The sequence below is a fragment of the Marmota flaviventris genome, chromosome X (genome assembly GCF_047511675.1).
Source record: "Marmota flaviventris isolate mMarFla1 chromosome X, mMarFla1.hap1, whole genome shotgun sequence".
In the NCBI taxonomy this organism is placed as follows: Eukaryota; Metazoa; Chordata; class Mammalia; order Rodentia; family Sciuridae; genus Marmota; species Marmota flaviventris.
Genome location: NC_092518.1, coordinates 90,981,799 through 91,009,642, shown reverse-complemented (window position 1 = coordinate 91,009,642; position 27,844 = coordinate 90,981,799).

Sequence of the window (27,844 nt, the reverse complement as noted above, 5' to 3'; positions counted from 1 at the left end):
TTTAAATTCATTGCAATAAATGTTTTGTGTTTGAGTATGTGTTTACATATGCATTGTAAGGAAATAATATTGTGTGATATGAAACACATAAAATTTTAACTTAGGCAATGGATACATATATCAATAAAATTGTATATTTGCTTTTTGGAATCTCAATGAACAGATTATGGATTTCTGGGGTTAACCCACCCTATATTTTTAGACATCACTGCTGTAAGGAATATATTTTGGTTTAGTTACACCACTATCTAAGTCTGTAAATGGTTCCCTTAGCATGTAATAAGTTTTTAATCATATATACAATCTCTGTAGTTCTATTTCTTTTGGTGGATATTATTTATGTCATATTTATTGTTTTATTAATTGCATTTAAAAATGTGATGGTTTTATAATGTTTCAACTTGGTTAGGTGAGACTATGATAGAAGAGAAGGCAGTGGCTATCTTGTAGTATATACACACCTTTCCCAGTTATTCAGTCAAGCACTACTGTGCTTGTTTCTGTGAATGGACTTTGCCAGTACAAAGTCTCTAATCAGTTTACCTCAAGTAAGGTAGATTATCCTAATAGGCCTGACTTAATCTGTGGAAGTGTTTAAAAGAAGATTTAGGCATTATCTGAGTCATATTCAAGAGAGTACCTGTGTTGACAACCTTTCTGAAAGCTCATTGATAACTACATCAGCTCATACCTATTGAGTCCTTTTCTGAATGTGAGTCTTATTTATGTGAGACAATGCAAGAATTTTCAGAGGTAAAATGATCAGACTATGAGAGGTGGAACCAAATCAGTAGATTAATCCACTGATGGACTAAATGGGAAGTGATTGTAGGCAGGTAAGTTGTAGCTGGAGGAAACAGGTCATTGGGAGTATGACCTTGGGGTTTATATTTTGTCCCTAGTGAACAGAGCTCTTTGATCCCTGGTTGCCATGTCTTGAACTGTTTTCCTTTGCCATGCTCTTCTGCCATGATATTCTGCCTCACCAAGCCAAGAGCTATGGAGTGAGCCAATCATGTGCAGGTGTTCTACCAACTCCATTTCTCCTTTACCACTGACTTCCTATTAAGCTGAATGCATGAAAGGCCACAGAGGGAGACAGGATGTTCTAAGGATAGAGAAGCATATTGCATCTTTCATTCTCCTTGGTGTTTCTGTCACCCTAATAAAAGATCTCCATATGGGAAGGGATATGTGGATTCAATAGAGACAAGAGGTTCAATTTTATAGTTTTTCTTCAAATGTGAAGGGCTATTATTATTATTATTATTATGAATCACAGTTCTGAGGGAATCTTCCTCTGATAATCCGAGCCTCCAGTATCATTTGAGCAATTCCCCTACTTCAAATGTAGAAGTCCTGATTCTGTAGGTATTCTTTTCTCTGAGATGTTTTAAATACCATGCCCACTCAGATAGCCTCTTTTTATCAGAGATCCAGAACAAGTCTAATGAAAATATCAATGATTCTTTCACAGGCTTTGGAATGGTAAGGTGATTTTGGACTTCTGAACACTTATTTCTTATTGTAAACTCTATCTTCTGTGGATTTTATGAAATTTTCCCATGTTATTTTTCCCTTTTTAGTAATTTTACTGTAATGTGCCTATGTGTGATTTTTCTTTGCACACATTTTTCTTGGAGTTTGCAGCATATCTTAATCTATAGCTTGATATCTTTCATCATTTTAAAGTATTTTTTTCTTTCATTTTTTTTTCATCCATTCTTTGATTTCTGTTGGAGAACTGTAATTACATGTCTCAGCCCTTTACATGTCTCATCTCTTTCTTAATTTACATATCCTAAAACCAAACTTTTAAAGTATACAATATTTTTTTAAATGATGATGATGATTATATTATTTGTGGGTATTTGGGATTGAACCTAGGGGTGCTTTATCACTGAGCTATATTCTCAGTCCTTTTTTTAATTTTGAGACAGGGTCCTTCTAGAATGCTTCAAACTTGTGATCCTGGATTAAAGTCATGTGTCACTGCATACAGCATATTGTTGCTTTTAGTATATGCACAAAGTTGTAGAAATATTACCACTATCTAATATTAGAGCTTTAAAAAATCACTCTAAAGCAAATCCCCATAGCCTTTGGAAGTTCCTTCCCATCCCCATTCCTAGCCTTCTGGTAATCACTACTTTCTGTCTCTATGAATCTGACTAATCTGGATATTTCATATAAATTTCATTATACAATATTTTTGTTACTGGCTTTTTTCACTTAACATGTGTTTTCAGGATTCATCCATGTTGTAGCAGGCATCAGTGCTTTGTTCTTTGTCATTGCTAAGTGATATTCCATTATATGCATTAAATATATTTCATATATCCTTTCATCAGTTGGTGGACCTTTAAGAGGTTACTGATTTTAGACTACTACAAAAATAATTCTATTTTAGCCAAACTGTGGAGCCAACCTAGATGCCCTTCAGTAGATGAATGGATTAAAAAAATGTGGCATATATACACAATGGAATTTTACTAAGCAATAAAAGAGAATAAAATCATGGAATTTGCAGGTAAATGGATGGCGTTGGAGAAGATAATGCTAAGTGAAGTTAGCCAATCCCCCCAAAAAACAAATGCTGAATGTTTTCTCTGATATAAGGAGGCTGACTCATAGTGGGGTAGGGAGGGGGAGCATGGGAGGAATAGATGAATTCTAGATAGGGAAGAGGGGTGGGAGGGAAAGGGAGGGGGCAGGGGGTTAGCAAGGATGGTGGAATGTGATGTACATCATTATCCAAAGTACATGTATGAAGACATGAATTGGTGTCAACATACTTTATATATAACCAGAGATATGAAAATTTGTGCTGTATATGTGTAATAAGAATTGTAATGCATTCCACTGTCACTTATTTTTTTTAATCAATTTAAAAAATAATCAATAAAAAAAGAAATTTAAAAAATGATGCTCTTTTAATTCTTGTTCAAGATTTCATGTGGATATATTTTTATCTTTCTGGAGTATATAACTAGGGTTTGAATTTCTGGATCATAGATTAATTGAATATTAAACTTTTTGAGAACTGCCAAAGAGGTTCCAATGTGATTGTACAATTTTATAATCCAAACTGCAGAATATAAAGTTTCCATTTTCTTCACATGTTCATCAATACTTGTCATTGGCTACTTTTAAAATTATACCCAATCTAGTGGTTGTGAATTAGTACTTCATTGTGATTTTGATTTGCATATATTAGGGATTTGTTATGTTGGAGATCATAAGCTGTGCTGATAAGCCATTCATATAAACATTTGGTATAAATCCTAATTCAATATTTTGCCCATTTAACAAATTAGCTTGTTTCTTTAATATATTTAGTTTTTCTTTTGTTCATTTGTTATAAAATTTATAACCATTTTGCAGATTCAGTGGAAAAACAAAACTCAGCCAATTTTTTAAAAAATATTTTTTAGTTGTAGTTGGACAAAATATCTTTATTTATTTAATTTTATGTGGTGCTGGGGATTGAACCCAGGGCCTTGCCCTTACTAGGCGAGCACTCTACCACTGAGTCACAACCTCAACCCAAGACTCAGCTAAATTTAAAGCAAGCAGAGAAAAGGAACTAGAGATTAGAGTGGGCATAAATGAAATAGAGAATAAGAATAGAAGAACAATAGGGATAATAAATCATTCCAAATCAATAAAATTATGAATAAGGGGTGGGACATTGCTACAAGCCTTGTAGAAATAAATCAGATTATAAGGGAATTCTAGAAACACTTATATGTCAATGAATTAGTTACCCTACAGGAAATGGGAAATTTCCTAGAAAGATACAAATAACTCAAGAATAAGTAGAAAATCTGAAAATACTTACAAAAGTAAAGACATTAAATTGGTAATTTTAAAATTCCTGCAAAGATTGCCCAACTCTTAATGGTGAACTCTATAAAATATTTAGAAAGCAAATAATAAAATTTATTCACAAAATATCTCAAAAATAAAAATGGGGGAAACACATTTCAACTCATTCTGTGAGGCTAAGATTATCCTGATACCCAAACCAGACAAAGGTATCACAAATAAAGAAAATTACAGACTAATAAGTGTTCAGGCACTTATTGAACACACATGTTAAAAGTCCCCAGCAAAATACTGGGAAACGAAACCCAGCAACATATAAAAAGGATTACACACCATGACCAAGTGGGATTTACACCAGGAATGCAAGGTTTATTTAATTTCTAAGTATTGATTAATGCCATACACCATGTTCATAGAATAAAGTATTTAAAAAATCAAATAAATGTCATCTCAATAGACCAAGGAAAAGCATTTGAAAAATACAATAAACTTTTAAAAACTCTTAGCAAATTAAGAATAAAAAAAAACTTTCTCAGTCTATACATTATAATCACTGACTTGTTGATAAAGTTGCCCAAATAATTCAAGGGGGAAAAGAATGGTTAATTTTTCAGACCCAGAGTAACAAATACTTTTGTGGTTAAATTAATCTTGTGTGTTGTCTTTTCATCTTCTATGTGTTGTTTTTTAAAGAACAAGTGTTGTTGAGAATATGCTGAAAATGAAAGCTACAACATGGATGAACTTCAAAAATACTATGCTCAATGAGGGAAGCTAGACACAAAGAGTCCCAATGTTGTCTATATTGTATAATTATACATATGCCATCCATAAAAGGCAAATTTATAAAGATAGGAAGTAGATTAGTGATTTATTGGCAGGTAAAAGGAAGAATGGGGATGAAAAATAAATATGTACAAAGGAACATATTGAACTGATGAAAATATTCTAAAACTAGTTTATAGTGATATTTTTCCACTTGGTAAATTTACTACAAATTATTGAACTGTACACTTTAAAATAATGAATTACATGATAGACAAACTATATCTCAATAAAGATAATAGAAAGATCTCCACACAGTGCCAGGCTTGGTGGCACGTGCCTGTAATCCCAGTGACTCTGGAGGCTGAGGCAGGATGATTGCAAGTTCAAAGCCAGACTCAGTAACTTAGTGATAACTCTGAGCAACTTTGCAAGGCCCTATCTCAAAATAAGACATAAACAGGTCTGGGTATATGGCTCAGTGGTTAAGCACCCAAATGAATTAACAAACAAACAAACACACACACACACACAAAAAAAAAAAACAAATCTCCACACAGAAAACCCTCAATCTGAATGGGCACATTAGTGAATTCAGTGGTGCTGGAATGTGTTTAACAACCCTTACTCCAAGGCAGAGGGAGAGGAAGGAATGTTGAGAACAGGCTTGATTTTTAGCATTTTTAAAAGCATTTGTCAATTTCCATGATGTAAAAATAGCACACTATAACTGATTTCAATATAGTGATGTAAAGTCAATGAAAGCAGAGTTGAAGAGATTTTAACAAATCTGGTATTAGAGTTGGTATTAGCTGACCCCAGCCCACCACTTGGTTACTTCTATCAAAAACTCTTCTTTGTGGTATCTTCTTTCACTTGTGGAATATTTTGAATGGTATTGCTCATCTCACTTCCAAATATTTGGAGATTTCCTAGGTATTATATTATCCTTGAGTTATAATTTAATTACATTGTGTTTGTGAGCCTTGAAACTCAATGAGTGTTTCCTTTTTTAAAATTTTTTTTAGTTGTAGATGGACACAAAATCCTTATTTTATTTCTTTATTTTTCTATGTGGTGCTGAGGATCAAACCCAGTGCCTCATGCATTCGAGGCAAGCACTCTACCAATGAGCTACAACCCCAGCCCCATCAATGAGTGTTTCTTTTTAGTCTACCATATAGTTTATATAATAAAAGGTTCATATGCACTTGAAAAATGTGTTAGGTATACTGTTCTAGAGTTACATATTAGGTAAAATAATTTGATAGGGTTCATTTCTTCTGTATTATTCCTGCTGATTCCAATGTAAGTGTCATCTATTGATTAGTTTTAGTTTCTATTAGTTTTTAATTTACTCAATTATAGATCACATTTTTCTGCTTTGCATGCCTGGTAATTTTTTATTGTATCCTGCATATTCTGGATAATACATTATGGAAAACATGAAGCATCCTCTTTTGTGTTCCTATTTCTCTGTGTTTTTGCCTTCTTTTACATCAATTGTGCATACTAAGAACTGGGCCCAGGAATGTTCATAAGAATTGGAAGACCCACAATTAAAGGCATCCGAGGTCCCCAAATTGATCTAAAGATTAAACTCAAACCAAATCCCGATTCCACCAAGTTTTGTGTTTGAGTGTGCATGTGTGTAAAAAGTGACAAACTGATTCAAAAAATGTTTTGTAGCATTGTATAATATAACTTTCTGTGATAAAATGTTCTATATCTGTGTTGCTCATTACAATATTCACTATCTGGCTATTAAGAACTTGAAATATGGCTACATTGGCTGAGAAACTGAATATTTAATATGCTCTATTTTAAATTGAACTACTTATTTGTGTGTAGTCACCACCATATTGGACAGTGCAGGCACATGGAAATACAGAAGGATATATGTCTTAGTCTGTTCTCTGCTGCTATAACAGAATACTACAGGTGGCATCATTTATAAATAATAGAAGTTTATTTGGCTTATAGTTCTGAAGGCTAGGAAGTTCATGATCTAGGAGCTACAATTGATGAAGGCTTTCTTGCTGCATTATAACATGATGAAAGGGCAAGTGAGCATATATTAAACAAAGAAAATTGGGTCAAACTCATCCTTTTTATCAGGAATCCAAACCTGAGATAACTAACTCATTCCATGAGAATGACAGTAATCCATTTATGAGGGCAGAGCCCTCATGATCTAATCATCTTTTAAAAGTCCCACTTGTTAATACTTTCACACTGGCAATGAAATTTCAATATGAGTTTTAGAGGGGACATTCAAACTATAGCAACATATATACAAAAACAACCATGAAAAAAGAGAACACAGATTATCATCCTTCAAATTTATTATAGAACTATAAGAATTAAGGTATGGGGTATTCATCAAGTAGAGGCAAAAACAATGGAAAATTACAGAGTATTGAAAATGTATACTTACACACATTGAACTTATATACTTACAGAGTGTAAAATGTATATGTGTACAAGGCCAGGAGTTAATTGCAAAGAAGGTAGAGTTCCAAAATACCATTGGATGCATGACTTGATGATGTTTCCTATGGAAAAGTCAGGGACCTCATGAAAAATAGACCCATGAGGCCACAGATGGTGGTTTGCATGAAGAACCTGAGAATCTTGAGGTATCAGATCCCCCTTTACCTTACCTATCAGCAGAAGCAGTCCTCTAATATCTCTCCCTCCGACTTGCTAGAGGATGTAAATTCCCCATATTTTGAGACCCTTGAGATATATTACCAACACAGAAGTCTTACATGATGACACATTTAATACCTGTTAGGGTCCTTAAACAAGTCAAGATGGCGCCTGGCATTTTGCCAGAGGGAGTGGATTGAGAAGTAACACCAGCGAGCCATTAAGATGATAGAGATACCTTAATGAGTGACTGCTGTACCTAGATTATGTCAATTAAGTTAAGCTGTGTGTAATCATTAAGATGATGATTCCTTATTGGTTGACTGCTATATCTAGTTTATGTTAATTAAGAACAAGCTATGTGTAATTAGTTATGTATATATACCCCTACTGTCCTACAATAAATGGCTCCCACTGTATCAATCTTCACAAGTCCCCCCCCGCCCGGTTATTTTGCTGCAGCCAGACTGCAGCAAATACCCATGCCCTCATTGCCACCAAGTCAATTGGCAAGGCCAGTTTTCATTACAGGTGGACCAGGGAAGAGAAGCCCCTGCTTTGGGAGGAAAGAGCTTATTATCAAAGGGAGTAGAAAACCTGGCTCAAATATACTGGCACAAATCCTGAGAATATATGTGAGAGGGAATCTTAGAGATTTGAATGGGAATTGAAGAGAATATAAGAACATTATTGAGATGATACCATAGCAGGACTGCTGTAAGAACACTCATTCTCTGGGGGAGAATGACTGGCTGGATAACTGCTTGCTATATAAAAGCACTAAATATGTATACCAGGTTGCTGAGCTGTAGTGAAATCCAGTGTTTGTAGCTATCATCTGTTCCTGCAGTGAAACACAGTGGAATTTGGGGACAGGTGAACTGTTGCTACCAAGCTGATATTCCTGCTGTTTGCTGTGCTGTAAGTAACAAACTGTTTTTGTTCTGATCCACTGAATATTGCTGTATTCTTTTGGCACTGGTGGAGTGTGGCAAAATGAAATGCTTGCTTACTTAGTTATCTCCTTTACAGTAACTTCATGCCCTCCTGTATGTAGACAGGTTTCTGCAAGAAATAACACAGAAAAGTACCAATATAGATAATAACTTAGTGGACCAGAAATGGTAAGAGACACATGAGCTAATTCAGGAATATGAGGAAACTACCTAGCTAGGAGAAAATGTGTTTGCCCAAATGGTAGAATAAGTGGAAGGCTAATGGTCTGCTTTTTGAACATGAGTTAATAAATAGAGTAGTGAGAGGTCAGATTGCAAATAAGTTGCCCTCTACTAGAGTATGTGACAAGGGGAGCACTGCTAATTCCTGGAAGAAAGGCACAACTTCCCTCCTGTTTGAAAACCACAACTACAACCATCCCCTAGAACTGCAACATGACCCCAAACAGAGCAGTAAGATTAACCCAAGAGACAAAGGAGGTTCACATCTGACACCATTACTGTCAAAAGAATGAGAATCTGTGAGAGATTCAGTTGGGCAACTGTTGGGAACAAGAAGTGTTATAATTTTAGAGGGTGAATAGTAGCAAGTAGGCCTTCTCACACATGACCACATCATTCATGCAGACTATTCAGTCAGGACAGAATTAAGCCCTAAGCATGGCTTGCAGCTTTGACTTTCTATTTCAGTGGAGGCATTAAGACAAACTTGGAGTGAATACAAAGGAGAAAGCTGTTTGAAACACAGAAGTTGTAGCTGTTCTAGTCTAACCATATTGTGGACAGAATGACAATCCTGACAATGAGGCTTATATTAGTCATCTTTGCATTGCTCTGACCAAAATACCTGACAAGAACAATTGATAAGAAGGTGGTTTTATTTTGGTTCATGGTTTCAGAAGATTCGGTCCATGTTCAGCTAGTTCCAAGGCAGAAACATCATGATGGAAGGCTGTGATGGAGGAATGGTCTCAGAATAGGGAAGCCTGGAAGCAGAGAAAAAGAGACTAGGGAGCCAGGGACAAAATATAGTTCCCTAGAACACTCCTCCAATGACCTACATCATCCAACCATACCCCACTGTCTATAGTACTACCCAGTAATAAATTATTAGTCCATTAAATTGATTAATCCAGTGATGAAGTGACAGCCCTTATCATTGCTTAAAAGCCCCATCTCTGAACCTTGCCACATTAGGGACATGTTTTCAACACATGAACTTTTGGGGGAACATTTCAAATCTAAGCCATAACAATCCTCTTATCCAGAGAATGAGTGATAAAAAGTTTAAGCTCTTCCTCCCTAACATGAAAATGAATGACTTTGTTGTTAGCACCAAGGACCTATGAAAATAATGATGATGATTTGGGGTCCAAAAAATGCATAAGGTGAAGATAGATCCACCCTCAACCAAGCAAGGTTTCCAAAATCTTAGAGAAAACAAAGGATGGGAATAAAAATAAATTCCTTATTAAGGGAACTAACCACTAGTCAATGTGTATTTGGCTCTAAAATAGGGGTTTCTCAAAAAAGAGATTAATGTGTTAAGCACTGAAGCATTTGGTCCAGATAGAGGTTATACAGGTAGAGAGAAGGGTCATAGGAAGTTGTCTATCAAATTGAAACAGAATGTGTCTTTGTACAGACAGATTGCTCCATAGAGATCCATGTCTCTACAAGAGGAAGTGAAAACCAAATCACTATCATAGGACAGGTTACTCCTTCAGCACTTCCATGGCCTGATCCTAAGCTCCTGATTCCTGATATGAAGAAAGGAGACTTAGAAGTTATATCAAGGTCTCTTATACCCAGTGGCGAGAGGAGGTCATGACTTTGTAAGGATACAATGAGGCAGAGGTTAAAGATAGATGAAATCTATGGTGGTTTATTTCAATGCCAATATTCAAAATATTGTCATATCAGGTTCTCTTGAGGGGCAAGGGCCACTGTTTATTTAGATGGATTTGAAAATGCAGTAAAATGGTGAAGGGAATTAATTATAACTATCTGTGTGCAGCCATTTGTCCTCCAGTTATGCTCCACTGCTATTACACTTAATGCTTGATGCATAATTTATATTGCTGTTTTATATACAGGTACTGTGAGTATTCAAAAAATCAAGGCAAGATTCTTCCAATTGTGAAGACCATTGTGTAAGGTAGTGATAGTGGGAAGATCACTCTAAAAACAATAGCTAGACTTTCAGTTTTCTCCCATAATATACTATATAAATAATATACAATTTCAGTAGTCAAGGCCTTGATGAAGACCTTGAAGGCAACAGAAGTACTGAAAGATTCATTCTTTACAAAAGACCCCTTGCATGTGAAGTGAAAAAGGCTAATGAGAGGTGGCCAGTTATGGTGATTTACTGCCAAGTGAATTCAGCTATTGTTTCTGTAACTCTTACAGTCACAGTCTTAAATGCATGATTAACATGCTCCATCTGGGGAAATTTGACTTTACTGTTGTTTGTTACCAGTGAGTATGCAGACATATGGAACAAGTCTTTCTCTCTTCTTGGATGACTTGTTTCCAAAACTTTGATGATATCATGCTGGTAGGCCCTAGTAAAGAATAGGTAGCAGTGGCTGTTTATTGACTACTACATGAAAGCCAAGAAGTGACTTATTAATCCTGATAAGATATAGAGACCAGCCACACCAAGTGAAATTTTTGAGAGTGATGTTGGCAGAGACTCAAAGATCAATTTTTAAGATAATAAAGAGAGAATTACTCTATGTCTCACTACTACCTAAAGAGAATCCCTGCACTTCATTTAACTGTTTGGTTATTGTAGACAATATGTAGTTCATCCAGATAGTTTGTGGCATGTTATTTATGTGTTGAGCAGAAAATCTAGCAAATTTAACAGGGTACACTCAGTTGTTTGCCCACTTAGGGTACAGTTGTAGAAGACAAGCTGGGGAAGGCAATGGGCTTGTAAAAACCCCAGGGGTTCCTTAGAACTATAGATGCCTGCTTCTAATGACTGTGCTGACTTGAGACTTTACCAAAGACTGACCAACTTCACCCAAAAGTGCTTCTTATGTGTTCTAAATTCATCACCTCCCCAGCTGGGCCATCCACAATACTCTGTTTGGGAAATAGCTACCAGAAGGCTATTGGGCAGCTGTGGAGAATGAGAGTCTTACTCAGGACTGTCTGGTAACATTCCACCCAGACAATCCCACCTGGGGTTTGTTCCATTAACTTATTAACAAAATTGGAAGAGCCGCACAGGATTTTTTTTTAATTAAATGGAAACATGGAATTAAGAGAGAGGTAAATCTTGTTCCACAATTGTGTCCTTGTTATATAAAAATGTTGCATACCTTTAGAGGATGTTGCATTTCCCCTTGCTCACTCAGAAAAGAAGCCCTTAGTTACCTGGTGACCACATTCCAAAAAGACCCCAAGGATGGTTGGCTTTGGATTACCGATGGCTCAGCCAAAATAAAAGCTAATGATGTCACTAGGCATAAAGAGTCAGTCAAGCCTAATGACAATCCTGGAAGACTTCACCACAGTGATGACCAATCAACAAAATGGGATGATTTGAATGCTGCCATTCCTGCCTAAGACAATATTACCAAGGAAATGGTATGTTGTATTTTCACTGATTCTTGAGTTATGGCTGACAGCTTAGCTGTCATGATTGAATTCATGGAGTATAACTACATATATATAAAAGACATTTGTATGTGAGGCCACAAACTCTAGAAAGCCATTGTTGCAACCAGACAGGATAGTTATGTAATCCATGTGTATGCCTATGGAAAGTGTCCACTCTCACAGAAGCCTAAATCAAACAACATGGTCAACTGGGCTTGCATATACCTCTTTCTATAAGTGTTACTTGAATTTATTATTGGGTTAGGCAAGTGAACTTGCCACCATAAGCCAATGGGCTCAAAATAACTCCATTTGTTTCCTGTTAATAGGTGATAACAACTTTTGAGCCCTGACCACACCTGATGAAGGCTTACTTATGTTCTCTGCTGCCATCTTGTGGCTTCTTCTGGTGTGTAACAAGCATTGAAACCTATTCCAGCCATGAAGTCGACATTTCTATGTGGCAGATTCTGGTCACACCATGGAAACACTTGAGTCTGAGTTTTGCTGTTTATACCACTTACAATCCTCCAATGCATGCTGCTCATGGGAATGCCATGTAATTGCATTTCATGCTAAGGCTGCTGGCATCATCAAGAGTAGAGTGTGTTTTCAGCCTTGTTGTCAGAATTGTGGACTAGACATCATAGTCAGACTTTATGGTCATTATGTGAGTCTCTTCTCTGCAAAGGAATATATCCTTTTGAATGGTTACTTGGGGAACATCAGGATAGAAGGTGTGCTAGTTAGCTGTTTATCATTATGACAAAATACTTGATAAAAGCAACTTAGAGGAGAAAATATTTATTTTGGCTCATAGTTTCAGAGGTTTCAGTCCATGGTAGGCTGATTCCATTGTTTTGGGGTTTGTGGTGAGGCAGTACATCATGGTGAATGGGCATAGAAGAGCAAAGCTGCATATATCAAGGAGAGAGGGTGTGTGTGTGTGTGTGTGTGTGTGTGTGAATAAAACAAAGAGTGAGAGAGACAGTGAGGGAAGAAGAAGGAGGAGGAGGAGATTGGGGACAAGAAATACCATTCCAAGACACCTAGGTGACTGACTTCTTCCAATTAGGCCCCACCAACTACAGTTTCCTCCATCTCTTAATAATGGCACGGAATTATTAATTCATCAAGGGATAAATCCACTGATAAGGTTAAAAGACTACATGGTCCAATCAATTCACAAAAAGCCCCACCTCTGAACATTTCTACATGGGGAACCAAACCTTCAACATGTGAATCTTTATGGTGATACTTCCTATCCAAATCATAGCAGAAGGAGTCAGAGAACAGAACAGGGAGATCAGCCTTCTGTATCAGTGATTCCATATTGAAAATTTCCAACCATTCCTCCTTTTTTCCTATTAATCTTAGTTCCACAACAAAGTGAGGGTGACTCCAACCTGTTGCTTCTAATATCACCTGCCTTCAGTTATTGAGCATGGTGCATCACAGGTTACGAAGATAATGATCTGTTGGTGGAATCTGTTAAGCCTAGATTACCCCTATGGTGTCAAACTTCATCAAAAATAAAAGATGTCATGCATAACTGAAAGTCTTACCATTGTACCATAGTCCATGTAACCCCTGATACATTTGAAAATGTCTGGGTGCAGAAATGGATGGATGAATTGATAAGGTACTGACTACTGGATTAGGATAAACAGACTTTGAATGGCCATGGAAGGAGAGCAACAATGTCAGTAACAGGGGCAGAGCTCCTGAGACCCTGGGAGGCATAGGAATGGGAAGTAGATAATGCTGCACATACCCCCAGCTCCAGCTTCACAGCTTTGCAAATAAGTTCCTTCCACCTGAGTCAAGTGGCAGCAGAGGATGACTGCCCCACATGAGGTCTATCATCCCTATATACATTCTACAGAAACAGAAAATTCCCAGGGCCGTGGATAATAAACTCAGACCCTTTCATATATTTATACTCTGACCAGTGCAACCTTGTTTGTATATGATTGATACAAACTCATGTGATTCTACTGATGTACCAGTGGCCTAGACTACCAAAGTTATATTTACTCAATGACACTGCTGATGTGGTTTGCCAAAGCAATAAGGTGATACAAATAGAATATAAGAAGTTACTTTGAATCAATACTTGTGTATGTGTTGGAGAGTGAACTACAGAATATCTTTCAATTGAGGATAGGGATGACTTATCATCATTACCCTAGGTACACGAATGACTGCACATATGGTGTGATGCTGCATCATGTACAACCATAGAAATGTAAAGTTGTGCTGCAATTGTGTACAACAAATCAAAATACATTCTGTTGTCATATATATCCAATTAAAATTAATTAATTAATTTTTAAATGATTCATGACCATCTCACAATGCAAAATACCAGAGTCACAAAATCTTAACTCTTTCAGTATTGCTCAAAAGTCCAAGTCCATAGACTCTGAGACTCAATATTAACTGTGAGCCCTTTTAAAAATCAAAATCGAGTTGCATACCTTGCCAGGCATGGTGGTGCACACCTGTAATCCCAGTGGCTTGGGAGGCTGAAGCAGGAGGATTGTGAGTTCTAAGCCAGCCTCAGTAAAAGCAAGATTCTAAGCAACTCAGTGAGACCCTGTCTCTAAATAAAATGCAAAATAGGTGGATGTGGCTCAGTGGTCGAGTGCCCCTGAGTTCAATCCCCAATACCCCCCAAAAGTTATATACCTTGAAGATGCAATGATGGAACAGGTATAGGGCATACATTTTTATTCCAAAAGGGAGGAACAGGAAAATAGCAAGGAAACCAAAGCAAGACTGAAATTCTGTAGGGTAAATGTTAAATCATAAATAAATCACAAATCTCCATGTCCAGCATCCAGAGCATATTATGATGGGATATAGACTTGAAAGGGCTTGAGTATTCCTGCCTCTATGGCTTTGTTATCTGCAGTTTGCATGGCTACTCTTATTGGGCAGGTTTCTCATGCTACCTGCAGCTTCCCTTGGGAAGCATTCCATATAACTGGCATCTCTGTTGTTGGAGTCTCCATTGTAGCTTTGGTTTCACTCTTAACAATCCACTCATTACCCTGACAGGAGCTGCTTGCAGTGGCACTGACTCTATAACATACTGACTGGCTTCCTAGGCTTTCCTTTGGAATCACAGAAGTCCCCATGACCCTATAATTCTTGCATTATGCATGTCTGAAAAACCAGCAACACATGAATAATGCCAATGTCTGCCATCAGAGTAAGCTCTATCTGGTCTTGCTTGAACCACAGATTTCAATGGCCTCTTAATGACTCATTGGCTGACCATTGGAAAATGAATCCCTAGGCACTTTTGGGTGCATAGGGAATCCTGGAGCTCTGTCTCAAAAGTTTTTGAAACAGATTTGTATTTTAGCATCCCCTGAAATGCTCTCAAAGCATCTTTCTTATTGTCCTGGTGTAAAACCCCTTCTTTGGACACACATTTACAAGTGTTCTTTTTTTGTCAAGCTTCAAATTTTTCAAATCTTTCAGCTTTGCTCCTTTTTGTTCACAATTCTCACTGTAAATTTTGCTAAAAGCAGCCAGTAATACCCATGCCACTGCCTAAATGCTTTGCTGTCTTAAACTCTCATCTACCAATTAAGCTAGTTCATCACCTTTAAGTTCCTCCTCCCATGAAATGTCAGGGAATGGACAAATGTTGAAAAATGCTTTACCATGGTATAATGATGATGGTTTCTAAACCAATTTCCAATAGAATCCTCATTTACATTTGAAACTTCATCATTATTGCCTTTTTAATTCACATTTCCTATCAGTATTATAGTCTTCTAAGCCCCTACCAGTGTCTCCTGCTTACAGCATTCTAGGATTTTTATAGGTTAATTCTCCAAAAATTTCTAAATCCATCCCATAAGCCAATTCCAAATGTTATTCCACATTGTCAGGTATATAGTAATGGCATAGATCCCACTCCTTGTACTATTACTATAAAAAATCTGAGATAATCAAATTATAAAGATAAAAGGTTTATTTTAGCTGACAGTTCTAGAGGTTTCAGCCCATAATCAGTGGGACCTGTTGCAGCACATCATGGTGTGAATGTTTAGTGGAACAAAATTGCACATATCACGGTAAGGAAGTAAAAGAGAAAGATATCAGGGCCCCAAAATCCCTCTTAAGGTCACCCTGCCAAAGACCTGATGATCTCCTACTGTGCTTTCCTCTTAAAGGTTCCACCACCTCCTAATAGTTACAAGCTGGGGACTACATTGTGGGACATTTAAGATACAAATTATAGCATTCACCAACATCTACTGTAGGTTTGGATTTAGCCAGGTGGAACAAGTCAATTAATGTATCAGCTCAGGTGCAATGCTATCCACAGGATAGCACTTTCTTTCCACTCTCCTCTAGGATCTGGCATATGCACTGAGCTAAATACTGGTATTTAGGTGATGTCACCCGAATCTAGATTTCATGAATTGGGAAACAAAAAGTAAAAATCAGATTGGCTCCTGTGAAAAGGATTCTGGTTCCATTTTTTGATATTTGGTTGCCGAGAGTTTTAAGCTTCACTCTCTTTACTACATCTGGGAAAGTTAAAAAGAAATCCAAGGTAATCTTTCCTTTGGCACCAGTATGAGGTTCAAACCATGTAAGACCCTATCTATGCAACATTACCATCATCATGGTCCCATTCCCTAGCCACAACAAAAAGCCAAAGCCAGCATTTTTTCTTCATCCTCTCAAGTAATTTTTTTTCAGACCAACTTGGGAAGCTCCTCTTCTCTCCCCTAAAAGCCTCATCATGTAAGTAATAAGTCATACCTTCTTGGTATAAGTATGGTGTCATTAATCTTGTTATTTGAAACAAATTTTAGATGGGACGGAGCCCATTCTTTCTTCCTTTCTTTCCCTTTTTTTCCTTTTGTACCAGGCATTGAACTCATGGGCACTTGACCATTGAGCCACATCCCAGCCCTATTTTGTATTTTATTAGAGACAGGATCTCACTGAGTTGCTCAGCACCTTGCTTTTGCTGAGACTGGCATTGAACTCACGATTCTCCTGGCTCAGCCTCCCGAGCTGCTGGGATTAGTGGCCTGTGCCACTGCACCCAACTTCATTCTTTCTTTAAAGGCTGACTAGAATATCTCCTCACACCATAAATTTCAGTAGCACACTTTCAGAATGTGTACTTATCATCCCTGAAACTTCAGGTTTTGCCATATTAGATATCTTGGGTCTCAAGAGGGCAGGCATCCAGTAAATCACACAGATTGGGTTCTACTAAACATGAAGCTACAGCTACCACCTGATCACTCCAAATCCTCATAGTAATGGAGCATCAGGTAAAGAAAGGAATTTACATATCAATGGGTCAAACTAACTCTTATTACTGTGTAAAATTAAGGGTTGTTGCTACATAATGGGGAGGAAGGAATATGTTTGTTATGGTTTGGAAGTGATGTGTCTCCAAAATCTCATGTGTGAGACAATGAAAGGAGGTTTAGAGGAAAAAATGATTGGGTTATGAGAGCCTTAACCCAATCAGTGAATTAATCCCCTGATGGGCATTAACTGGGTGGTAACTGAAGGCATGTAGGTTGCAACTGGAGGAGGTAGGCATTGGAGGGTATGCCTTTGGGGTACATATTTTGTATCTGACATGTGAAGTATCAGTCTCTGCTTCCTGATCGTGTGAGCCACTTCCTCTGCCACACTCTTCCTCCATGTTGTTCTGCCTCACCTAGAGTCCAGAGGAATGAAGCTGGATGACTGAGTCCTCTGAAAATATGAGTCCCCAAATAAACTTTTTCTCCTGTAAAATTGTTCTTAATTATTTTAGTCACAGCAGCAAAAAGCAGACTAAAACAATGTCTAAAACCAAGAGGATTGATTCATCAAGGATTCCCTTGGTTTTTCTTTATTCAGTAACAATGGTAATTAGAGTTAGTATAAAATAGATGTTCATTTATTTACAACTTTAAATTATTTACACTTGAGGTATTTGCTAAGTGGGATGAATAAAGCAAAATGTCCTGGACAATTGACTCATAAGCCATTCTAGGAAGCATGTCCTTTTACTTTTTGTTGGGAGGCCTGGACCTTTAAAAATAGTATCTTTGTTTCCTTATTTCTTTTTAAAAATTTTTAAAAATTTTTTAGGTGTAGATAGACACAACACAATGCCTTTATTTTTATGTGATGCTGAGGATCGAACCTGGGTCCCGCCCATGCTAGGTGAGCACTCTACCGCTGAGCCACAATCCCAGCCCCTCCTTATCTTTGGAGAGTGGAATGAAATCTGGAGCATTCATCAAACAACTTCCAGATACTGTTTTTAATACTTCAACTCCCCATTCTCACTTCATCCATTTCACCATTGCATGTTGTATTCTAAGTAGCTTTAATAATGTTAAAATGTCCAAACTCTGCCTTTCACTCTGTCTGTCCCCCCTCAATAGCTAATAGCTCAACACTTAAAAAGAACAACAGCCATGTATGGTGATGCACTCCTATAATACCAGCAGCTATGTAATCCCAGTGGCTCTGGAGGCTTAGGCATGAGAATCATGAATTCAAGGTCCGCCTCAGCAGTTTAGTAAGGCCCTATGCAATGCAGTGCAAGACTCTATTTCTAAATAAAATATTTTTAAAAGGGTTAGGGATGTGGCTTAAAGATTAAGTGCCCCTGGGTTCAATCCCCAGTACCAAAACAAACAAAAGAACAACCACCACCACCAGTATGGAAAGCACTATGGAGATTCCTAAGAAAACTTGGAATAGAACTACCATTTGACCCAGTCATCCCACTCCTAGGTTTATACTCAAAAGACATAAAATCAACATAATATACTGAAGCAGCCACATAAATGTTTACAACTCAACTCACAATAGCTAAATTATGGAAGCAAACTAGGTGCCCTTCAACAGATGAACTGATAAGGAAACTATGACCCACACCAGCACACATACATGGGAGTTCAGGCCCAGCCCAGGACTGCCTCCACTGACCTGGGAGGGAGCCCAGGCCCAAAATAGGCCCAGGTCCATCCCCTCCACCTAGGAGCCCATGCCTAACATACTTCCATGTTGGGTCACTGCAGCCATTGCCATAGTCTTTCCCACACAGTAGCCTCTACCTTGTGACAGCAGACAGGGCCTAGAAGCAGCTGCATCTCAGAGCAGGTATCCCAAAGCCAGTGTAAGGCACACCTCTGAAAGACACTGCATCCATCTTGGGGTACTTCCACTGCTATCTTGAGTCACTTCCTGCTATTGCCGCCACTACCTATAGTTGCAGTAGCATCCATTGTGGGATACCAGCAGGGTCGGGAAGCCCAACACCAAGGTGAGGTACAGATAATTTGCACAGAAACTACAAGAGTACAAACTGTACTACCTCAGATCTACACTGCAACAAAGGAAGATACACAGACAACATCAAAAAACAAGGGAGAAGTGACCCCAAACAAACCAGGAAACTACAATAACAGAATCCATGGACAGTGCAGTTGGGGAAATGTCAGAGAAGGAGTTCAGAAAGTTATGGGACAGCATCAAAAGACCAAATATAAGAGTTATTGGGATAGAGGAAGGCACAGAGTTTCAAACCAAAGGAATGCACAATCTCTTCAATGAGATAATGTCAGAAAATTTCCCAAGCATGAAGAACGAATTGGAAAACCAAATACAAGAGGCTTACAGCTTACAGAACACCAAATGTACAAAATTACAACAGATCTACACCAAGGCACATTATAATGAAAATGCCTAGCATACAGAATAAGGATAGATTCTTAATAGACACAAGACAGAGGAATCAGATCACATATAGGGGGAGACCAATTCGCATCTCAGCAGATTTTTCTTTTTTTTTTAAATATTTATTTTTTTAGTTTTCGGTGGACACAACATCTTTGTTTTTGTATGTGGTCCTGAGGATCGAACCCAGGCTGTACGCATTCCAGGCGAGTGCACTACCACTTGAGCCACATCCCCAGCCCTGTCAGCAGATTTTTCAACCAGACCCCCAAAGCCTGGAGATTATGGAAAAACATATACCAAGTTCTGAAAGAAAATGGATGCCCATTTTCTTATAAATCTTATATCCAGAAAAATTAAACTTTAGATTTGATGATGAAATAAAAATCTTCCATGATAAACAAAAGGTAAAAGAATTTACAACTAGAAAGCCTGCACTACAGAACTTCCTCAGCAAAATATTCCATGAAGAGGAATTGAAAAACAACAATGAAAATCAGCAAAGGGAGGTATTACACTCAAGGAGAAACTAATCAAAGGAGAAACCAAGTCAAGTAAAATAACAAAAATAAACAAAAAATATTTTTTTATAAAATAAATAAAATAATTATTTATTTCGTTGAATACAAATCATGTCTCAAAAATAATGCTGAATGTTAATGGCCTAAACTCACCAATCAAAAGACATAGACTAGCAGATTGGGATTTTTTTAAAAAAAGACCCAACAATATGCAGCCTCCAAGAAACTCATCTCATAGAAAAAGAGAGAGAAAAAGACATCCAAAAAGACAACCACAGAGTGAAGGTAAAGGGTTGGGAAAAATCATACCACGCACATGGACTGCGGAAGTAAGCGAGGGTTTCCATTCTCATATCGAATAAAGTAGGCTTCAAGCTAAAGTCAATCAAAAAGGATAAAGAAGGACACTACCTGCTGCTCAAGGGAACCATACACCAACAAGATATAACAATTATAAATATATATGCCACAAACAATGGAGCATTTATTTTCATCAAACAAACTCTTCTCAAGTTCAAGAGTCAAATTGACCACAACACAATAATTCTGGGTGGCTTTAACACACCTCTTTCATAACTAGATAGATCTTCCAAACAAAAGCTGAATAAATAAACTAAAGAACTCAATAATACCATAAATAACTTAGACTTAACTGACATATATAGAATATTACATCCGTCAATAAGCGAATACACTTTCTTATCAGCAGCACATGGATCCTTATCTAAAACACACCATATTTTATAACACAAAGTAACTGTTAGCAAATATAAAAAAGTAGAGTTACTACCGTGCATTCTATCAGATCATAATGGAATGAAATTACAAATCAATGTTAAAATAAAAAAATAGAAGCTACTCCAACTCCTGGAGACTAAATAATATGCTATTGAATGAATAATGGGTTGCAGAAGACATCAAGGAGATTAAAAAATTCATAGAAGTGAATTAAAATCTCTGGGACACTATGAAGGCAGTACTAAGAGGAAAGTTCACTGCATGGAGTTCAGTCCTTTAAAAAAGAAAAAGGCAACAAAGAAATGACCTAACATTACATCTCAAAACCCCAGAAAAAGAACAAATCAACACCAAATGCAGTAGAAGACAGGGAATAATTAGAATCAAAGCTGCAATCAATCAAATTAAAACAAAAGAAACAATTGAAAAAATTGACAAAACAAAAAGTTGATTCTTGGGGAAAATGTGGAGAAGATGGCAGCGAGGGGAGTGCATTGCCCCCGTGTGCCGCATCACTGTGTGGGAGAATGACGAGTCAGGACGGCTAAAGGCTATCTTGTTAGGAATTTCCAGCAATAGTGGGGTGCTCCGGAACCTGGAGGAAGGATTTCCATCGCACGAGGATCGGCTACGGGGACTCAAACGTGAGAGATTTGTCCCACGGAGGGTAACACTGCTTATTCAGCAAATCGCCCCGCGGCTAGAGTCTGCAGCGCGCGCTGGGAAACAAGGAGATAGCGATGCAGGGATACAGCGCTGCAGTTTCTGCCAGCCATGCAAGCACCGTACTCAGTGCTCAATTCTGGGTTCGAGACGGGGGAAGGAAGCGGTCCAATTCGGTTCTCCACACCAGTCAGACCACAGAGGAGGCCAGCGGCCACCATCTTGGAGAGCTGACGTCACCATCCCTGTTTTCGACTGACCGCAGCTCATTCAGCCACAGAACAGGTAATTTCAGGCTGCCATTCACCTGCGGCTTGCAGACAAATTACTCAGGCTCAGTGCTAAATAACCCGCGGAAACTGCTTCTTGGAGCCTGCTCTTATCAGAGCATACACCGAGCACAGAGCGGCCGAGCTCTGGCGCCCGGAACTGCTCTGGCCCAGGGCTAAGGAGCCTGTGGAAACTGCTTCACGGTCCGGGTCCTGCTGAGTACTGTGGAGGTAAATACCAACCTAGCCTTCGTGGGCAGTGGCAACAGGACTGAGACGGGGCCTATGAGGGCCGGTCAGGACTCACACGTTGCTTTGGTCACCCAGCAAAGGGAACGAAATGCTGCCATTCGCATAGGATACCAACATGGCAGAGATCTGATGTCATCAGAAAGCGGTGGAAGAGAGAACTTCATCAATACCAGCGGCGACAGAAACAGTTGGTCTCCTGGTAGGGAGGGTGAGGCACAGACACCCGAGTCTCTCTCGATTTGTCCTCGAGCCAGAGGGGAGGAGCCGGGCCGCTGCCCGCGCCCGGAGCAGGCCCAGCGGCTTGCCGGCGTGGTGGTCGCATGACCCCAATTGGAGAGGGGGCGGAGCGGAGCCGTCACCCGCGCCCGCAAGGTGGGCAGACCTGCGACCCAGTGGTACGTGGGCGTGGTAGGAGGGGCAGGGCAGAGCCGCCGCCCGCGCCTGCAAGGTAAGCAGACCTGCGACAGACCGGCGGATCAGGCCCAGCGGCCTGCCAGCGTGGTACACACGTCACCCCAACTGGAGTAGGGGCAGAGCAGAGCCTTCGCCCATGCCCGGATCAGGCCCCGCCGGTGTAGTGGTCACGTGACCCCAATTGGAGTGGGGGCAGAGCGGAACCGCCACCCGTGCCCACAGGGTGGGCAGACCTGCGACCAACCTGCAGATCAGGCCCAGCGGTCCGCGGGCGTGGTAGGAGGGGCAGGGCAGAGCCGCCGCCCGCGCCTGCAAGGTAGGCAGACCTGTGACAGACCGGCGGATCAGGCCCAGCGGCCTGCCGGCATGGTACACACGTCATCCCAATTGGAGTAGGGGCAGAGCAGAGCCGCCACCCGTGCCCGAAAGGTGGGCAGACCTGCGACAGACCAGCGGGACAGGCCCAGTGGCCTGCCGGTGCGACAGACACGTCACCCCATTTGGAGTAGGGGCAGAGCAGAGCCGCTGCCCGTGCCTGCAAGGTAGGCAGACCGCTGCCCGACCCTGCAAGGGAGACTTTTCAACTATACAAGAGCAATATAAATATATAGGGGAAAAAACTTTTCAAAAACACAACAGTTTCACCAAGCAGAAAGAAACGCAAACAGTATGAAAAGACAAGGAAAGAAAGGACCACAAGCAATGCAGGTCAACTCAACTTTAGAAGAGGTAATAGCTGCAGCAGATGGAATGTCAGATAAAGAATTCAGGATATACATGCTTCAGATGATCTGGAGTATCAAGGAAGACATTAGATAGCAAAATCAGACAATGAAAGATTACTTAGACAATGAAAGATTACTTCGACAATGAATTACACAAACAAATCCAGGAAGCAAAGGATCAACTATACAGGGAGATAGAGGTTATAAAAAACAAACAAACAGAAATCCTAGAAATGCAGGAAGCAATAAACCAACTTAAAAACTCAATGGAGAATACTACCAGCAGAGTAGAACACTTAGAAGATAGAACATCAGACAATGAAGACAAAGTATTTCAACTTGAAAAGAACATAGACAGCTCAGCAAGACTGTTAAGAAACCATGAGCAGAACATCCAAGAAATATGGGATAACATTAAGAGACCAAACTTAAGAGTCATTGGGATATAGGAAGGTATAGAAATCCAAACCAAAGGAATGAGCAATCTATTCAATGAAATAATACGAGAAAACTTCCCAGACATGAAGAATGAGACAGAATCCCAAATCCTAGAAGCCTACAGGACGCCGAATGTGCAAAATCATAAGAGATCCACACCTAGACACATTATAATGAACATGCCCAACATACAGAATAAGGAGAGAATTTTAAAAGCTACAAGAGAAAGGAAGCAGATTACATTTAGGGGTAAGCCAATCAGGATATCAGCTGATCTTTCAACACAGACTCTGAAAGCTAGAAGATCCTGGAATAACATATTTCAAACACTGAAAGAAAATGGGTTCCAACCAAGAAATGTGTATCCAGCGAAATTAAGCTTCAGGATGGAAGATGAAATTAAAACCTTCCATGATAAACAAAAGTTAAAAGAATTTGCAGCTAGAAAACCATCTCTTCAAAACATCCTCGGCAAAACATTACAGGAAGAGGAAATGGAAAATAACAATGAAAACCAACAGTGGGAGGTAGGACAGTAAAGGGGGCAGGGAATAATCAAAGAGGAAAAGAAACCATGTTTAGTAACAGAAATAAACAAATATGGCTGGAAGAACAACCCATATCTCAATAATAACCCTAAATGTTAATGGCTTAAACTCACCAATTAAGAGACACAGGCTAGTAGAATGGATCACAAAACAAGACCCAACAGTATGCTGCCTACAGGAGACGCATTTGATAGGAAAAGACATACATAGGCTGAAGGTGAAAAGTTGGGAAAAATCATATCACTCATATGGACTTCGGAAACAAGCAGGAGTGTCCATACTCATATCAAATAAAATAGATTTCAAGCCAAAGTTAATCAAAAGGGATAAAGAGGGACACGACATACTGCTTAAGGGAACCATACACCAACAAGACATAACAATCATAAATATATATGCCCCAAACAATGGTGCAGCTATGTTCATCAAACAAACTCTTCTCAAGTTCAAGAGTCTAATAGACCACCATACAATAATCATGGGAGACTTCAACACACCTCTCTCGCCACTGGACAGATCTTCCAAATAAAAGTTGAATAAGGAAACTATAGAACTCAATAACACAATTAATAACCTAGACTGAATTGACATATATAGAATATACCACCCAACATCAAACAGTTACACTTTTTTCTCAGCAGCACATGGATCCTTCTCAAAAATAGATCATATATTATGTCACAGGGCAACTCTTAGACAATATAAAGGAGTAGAGATAATACCATGCATCTTATCTGATCATAATGGAATGAAACTGAAAATCAACGATAAAAGAAGGAAGGAAAAAACATACATCACTTGGAGAATGAACAATAGGTTACTGAATGATCAATGGGTTATAGAAGACATCAAGGAGGAAATTAAAAAATTCTTAGAGATAAATGAAAACACAGACACAACATATCGGAATCTATAGGACACATTGGAAGCAGTTCTAAGAGGAAAATTCATTGCTTGGAGTTCATTCCTTAAAAAAAGAAAAAAAACAACAAATAAATTATCTCATACTTCATCTCAAAATCCTAGAAAAAGAAGAGCAAAACAACAGCAAAAGAAGTAGAAGGCAAGAAATAATTAAAATCAGAGCTGAAATTAATGAAATCGAAACAAAAGAAACAATTGAAAAAATTGACAAAACTAAAAGTTGGTTCTTTGAAAAAATAAACAAAATCGACAGACCCTTAGCCATGCTAGTGAAGAGAAGAAGAGAGAGAACTCAAATTACTAGCATACGGGATGAAAAAGGCAATATCACAACAGACACTTCAGAAATACAGAAGATAATCAAAAATTATTTTTAATCCTTATACTCCAATAAATTAGAAGATAGTGAAGGCATAGATAAATTTCTTAAGTCATATGATCTGCCCAGATTCAGTCAGGAGGAATAGACAACCTAAACAGCCCAATATCAATTGAGGAAATAGAAGAAACCATCAAAAGACTACCAACTAAGAAAAGCCCAGGACCGGATGGGTATACAGCAGAGTTTTACAAAACCTTTAAAGAGGAACTAATACCAATACTTTTCAAGCTACTTCAGGAAATAGAAAAAGAGGGAGAACTTCCAAATTCATTGTACGAGGCCAACATCACCCTGATACCTAAACCAGACAAAGACACTTCAAAGAAAGAAAACTACAGACCAATATCTCTAATGAACCTAGATGCAAAAATCCTCAATAAAATTCTGGCGAATCGGATACAAAAACATATCAAAAAAATTGTGCACCATGATCAAGTAGGCTTCATCCCTGGGATGCAAGGCTGGTTCAATATACGGAAATCAATAAATGTTATTCACCACATCAATAGACTTAAAAATAAGAACTGAATGATCATCTCGATAGATGCGGAAAAAGCATTTGACAAAGTACAGCATCCTTTTATGTTCAAAACTCTAGAAAAACTAGGGATAACAGGAACATACCTCAATATTGTAAAAGCAATCTATGCTAAGCCTCAGGCTAGCATCATTCTGAATGGAGAAAAATTGAAGGCATTCCCTCTAAAATCTGGAACAAGACAGGGATGCCCTCTCTCTCCACTTCTGTTCAACATAGTTCTCGAAACACTGGCCAGAGCAATTAGACAGACAAAAGAAATTAAAGGCATAAAAATAGGAAAAGAAGAACTTAAATTCTCACTATTTGCAGGTGACATGATTCTATACCTAGCAGACCCAAAAGGGTCTACAAAGAAACTATTAGAGCTAATAAATGAATTCAGCAAAGTGGCAGGATATAAAATCAACATGCATAAATCAAAGGCATTCCTGTATATCAGCGACAAATCCTCTGAAATGGAAATGAGGACAACCACTCCATTCACAATATCTTCAAAAAAAATAAAGTACTTGGGAATCAACCTAACAAAACAGGTGAAAGACTTACACAATGAAAACTACAGAACCCTAAAGAGAGAAATAGAAGATCTTTGAAGATGGAAAAATATACCCTGTTCATGGATAGGCAGAACTAACATCATCAAAATGGCGATATTACCAAAAGTTCTCTATAGGTTTAATGCAATGCCAATCAAAATCCCAACGGCATTTCTTGTAGAAATAGAGAAAGCAATCATGAAATTCATATGGAAAAATAAAAGACCCAGAATAGCAAATACAATGCTAAGCAGGAAGTGTGAATCAGGCGGTATAGCGATACCAGACTTCAAACTATACTACAGAGCAATAGTAACAAAAACAGCATGGTACTGGTACCAAAACAGGCGGGTGGACCAATGGTACAGAATAGAGGACACAGAAACCAATCCACAAAACTACAACTATCTTATATTTGATAAAGGGGCTAAAAGCATGCAATGGAGGAAGGATAGCATCTTCAACAAATGGTGCTGGGAAAACTGGAAATCCATATGCAACAAAATGAAACTGAATCCCTTTCTCTCGCCATGCACAAAAGTTAATTCAAAATGGATCAAGGAGCTTGATATCAAATCAGAGACACGCCGTCTGATAGAAGAAAAAGTTGGCTACGATCTACATACGGTGGGGTTGGGCTCCAAATTCCTCAATAGGACACCCATAGCACAAAAGTTAATAACTACAATCAACAAATGGGACTTACTCAAACTAAAAAGTTTTTTCTCAGCAAAAGAAACAATAAGAGAGGTAAATAGGGAGCCTACATCCTGGGAACAAATCTTTACTCCTCACACTTCAGATAGAGCCCTAATATCCAGAGTATACAAAGAACTCAAAAAATTAGACAATAAGATAACAAACAACCAAATCAACAAATGGGCCAAGGACCTGAACAGACACTTCTCAGAGGAGGACATACAGTCAATCAACAAGTACATGAAAAAACGCTCACCATCTCTAGCTGTCAGAGAAATGCAAATTAAAACCACCCTAAGATACCATCTCACTCCAGTAAGATTGGCAGCCATTAGGAAGTCAAACATCAACAAGTGCTGGCGAGGATATGGGGAAAAGGGTACACTTGTACATTGCTGGTGGGACTGCAGATTGGTGCAGCCAATTTGGAAAGCAGTATGGAGATTTCTTGGAAAGCTGGGAATGGAGCCACCATTTGACCCAGCTATTCCCCTTCTCGGTCTATTCCCTAAAGACCTAAAAAGAGCATGCTACAGGGACACTGCTACATCAATGTTCATAGCAGCACAATTCACAATAGCAAGACTGTGGAACCAACCTAGATGCCCTTCAATAGACGAATGCATAAAAAAAATGTGGCATTTATA